Here is a 3,827-nt window from a genome sequence, read left to right as displayed (position 1 = left end):
TAGGGATTAGCATGGCCATTGGCAGTCAATGGGTGGGCGAATAACCAAACAACACTTACAAGCTTTGTGTCCCTCCTCATATGCCATTTCTCCCTAGCTGCACCCTAATGCAATAGGTTGAGCTTGCAAGTGGCATTAAAGCGGCACCTAATATCAAAAAGTAAAAACTATAAACATAAGATAACATAACAGTTTGTACCACAACAAGCGTGCTACGTAGCAACCGAGACAAGGCACGAAGCGAGTGGCAATTTTTCATTATTCAACCACCATACATAACGAAAACAAGGGCAGACATTTTGACTGGTACTAAGCGTATTCAGCGCGTTTTGAGCCATGTCAAATGCGACACTACACACATTGACTAGCCAACACTAGCTAGTAGCTTCATCTACTGCACAAAGTAAAACCAACTGAGTTGTGCACCTCTTCCATCAGCTTGCCACACATATCCCTCCAGCAAGCCTCAGTCCATCCTTACTCACAGGGCAGACCTTGTTAGTAGCAATCCAAGCAGGATACCTATACCAGGGTGTCCCTTCTAGATCCTGGAATGTTCCCCACTGCCACCCATTGACAGCACTACAATCCAGCAGCAATGCTGCAGTAATTCTCCAACCGGCTTGGGCACAGAGGTTCTTCCTTCTCCCTCCTCGCTACCAAACTCTCTAGCCAAATACCTTTGCACAGGAGAGGGCCTCCAGATCTACTAAGAACAGCTAAAAACCTCCCTATTCAAATAGTGCATAGTAATTTGAGACCAGCAGCACACCTTCAACCAATGAACTGCTAGTCGCAGCAACCTCGACCTAAGGGAAGCCTCCCCTAATTTATACAAACATAGTAACAAGCCACACACCATCTGCAAAGAAAGGACTATTGGAAAACAGTGTAATTTAGGTCAGAGTCCAGACTACCTAAATGAAATTAAATATATATACCACAAATATCCAACAGACCACCCTAATCATCTCCCAAGATTGTGCCCAGACATCCCGTGGCGCCCAATGTTGCTCTCTCTCCACTGCATACATCTCTCTTCCTCATTCACCTGCTCTCCTTTTTTCCTTAACTAACCATCGGTTCTCTGAAATCTTCTATCACCTTACACCAAACTTTAAGGCACTTTAACTTTGCATACCTTTAGCTTCTTATTTATTTTCCAGATTCCCACAACAAGCCAGAAGAATTTCCCCTTTTCTTATTCTGCCTGATGAAGGCTGGGCATCTTGATTATTTTCTGCCTGTTTCACCGAAACCCAAGTGCTCGGATCGACAGACTCTGAATATTAACTTTATTGTGTGTTTTACCTGCATCTCTGTGAATTGATTTCCATACAATTTCCTCAAAATACACAATATACTGTGGTTGAATATGCAAACTATTGATTGATATCTTGTTTTTCCCTTCTGCCTAATTCAGTTATCTTGTGTTATATGCTTATTTTGTCTATGTTAAATTGTATATCAATTGTTTGTTTCTTAAACCCCCTGCCCCTTTGCTTGTTGTTGCCAGGTACAGCGATATTTGTGTTTATATAAAGAACTCATTTGTTTTTTCATTGCAGTTTCTTTTTTCTCTTTGTTATTTAATATGTACTGTATTAGGGACGTCATTTGTTTAGCAGTTTATACACTTTTTGTCCACGTACTAGTATTCATTAGACAAACTCTACATTCCTGTCAGTGTGAAATGCGGTAACAAATAAAAAAGCATTTCTATCCTAGTTTGAAGGATAGAAATGCATGCGGCAGAGCAGTGGTTAACACTGCTGCTCTCCCACTTCAAAGACAGTTAATGAAAGGTTACAAAATGAGCCTATTGTGCTTTGGGCCTTGCCCTGTCCCTATTTAAACAGGCACAGGGAGGATCCTTCATTTTTGTCCATTTGAAAGCACCTCCCATTTGTGGAAGCCCCCTATTTTCGCAAATGAGCAAAGGGGGTGAAAGGGCATCTGGATGTGCAGCTCTAAAGGTACAAACAATGCTCTCCGGCCAAAGCCTAGGAGCTAGTGACAACAATGCTCTCTGGCCAAAGCCTAGGAGCTAGTGACAACAATGCTCTCTGGCCAAAGCCTAGGAGCTAGTGACAAAAATGCTCTGTAGCTCTTTCTGTGTTCATTAAAGACCCAGGCCAGCCTAGCATTTCAAGATGTATGTGTGTGTGCATGCAGGGAAGAAAAAACAATGCATCCCTCAGTAGCTCGGGTCCTTTTTATTGAGGGCCTGATGTGTCATCCATTGGACTTATTCAAACCTGTGTTGCTATGCATGGTCTTGCTTCCAAGACAAGCATGTTGCTCCTGAGCTATCCTCCCGGCCTGTCAGTGCAAGGTGGACATATCTGAGGAGATGTGGTTGTGTGACTTAAGCTGCAGCATTTTGCAGTTGCTGAAGATGGAATATCAAGTACTAAGCCAGCCCAATGCATATACCCTGTGCATTATCAATATTCAACAGCAAATGGAGATGTAACCCTGTCCTTTGTGCTGAAAGACAGACATGAAAAGATCAGTTTCAGCGTCTTGAGGTAGTAGAAAGCTTTCTACACCACTGGTGATACTTGATGTTTCATTTTAGGTTCAGCATCACTGACATTACCCAAGTGTACTACCACTGGAGAGGGTAATGGGTAATTACCTAGGGCTTCAGGCAAGGTCTGTGGTGCCAGCAAGGAATATGTGCCAACCCACCTACAGGATCCCTGTTTTAGCTGGGTTACATTCTAAGGTGTTTTCACACATCCACTAATCAATCATTGCCATGTCTTGAGAGATGCAGGAGACTGGGGAGTTACTATTTATGTCAAATTCCCAAAGTATCATGAGCATAAGTATAGGCTCTGATTCCATGTTGATGAATTTGCCTGATTAGACGGAGCAGGTATATGTTAAAATGGAGCGCGAAATGGCAGACCTTTGAGAGACTCCATATGTTAGGTCTGGCCGTAAGGATCGAAAGGCTGGCATGGCAATGATATGTTGTCAGCCATCCAGGAAAAATCTTATCCAAGTTAGGGGTATCTCTGGTACCAATCTTTTGTAGGTAGTGAATCAAGATTTCATGGTTCACCATCCGGAAGGTGGGTGAGAGATATAACAGAAGGAGAGCAATGGCTAGGTTTTGATCTAGGCTTCATCTCCGATCATCTAAAATTGCTATGGGCACTGATTGTGGCTATCTTGAAGGCCTGGAGTCCTCTTCGGCTTGGACTAGAAGAAGGTTATTGGAAATAGAAGGAAGATTGCAAATGAGGCGGAAGAAACATGGCACCAAAGAGTCAGACATGGACTTCTTCAGCAAGGCGGTGACATTGACCAATTCTGGTATATTGAGAAAAGTTTCCCCGGGATAGGGAATCATTTGCAATTTTATAAAATTACTTTTGTCAAGTTGTCAATGAAGTGGTCCTGTCAAAAAAATATTGTTTGTTGTTTTTGGTTGTTAGTTCCGTATGATTTGATAAAGGACTTACCCGATGTGTCCTTTACAACACAGCACCATGGGCCTCATTACAAGTTTGGCGGTATTCTGGTGGTAAATCTGTGGGAATACCATCAAACGGAATTACTGTTACTGGCACTTGGCAGAATTTCTGCTGCTTTACAAGTGGTGGTATGGCCGTGTTAGTCACAATTTATGTGGATTTTGCCCGATGTGGCTGTTTCTTGGCAGTAAGGCTGTGGAATTACCACCAGTATTTTGCTGGACGTTTTTCCCCCACCTCCGCTGTAGTATGGCGGTACGATAATGCGACTAAATGGGTGGCATTTCCCAGGCATCCAATGATGCATTTTATAGTGTAAATTATGTCCAGTGACCTGGT

This window comes from Ambystoma mexicanum, chromosome 13, assembly GCF_040938575.1.
Source record: "Ambystoma mexicanum isolate Mex_15411 chromosome 13, UKY_AmexF1_1, whole genome shotgun sequence".
NCBI classification, from domain to species: domain Eukaryota; kingdom Metazoa; phylum Chordata; class Amphibia; order Caudata; family Ambystomatidae; genus Ambystoma; species Ambystoma mexicanum.
Note: the sequence above shows the minus strand (reverse complement) of the source record.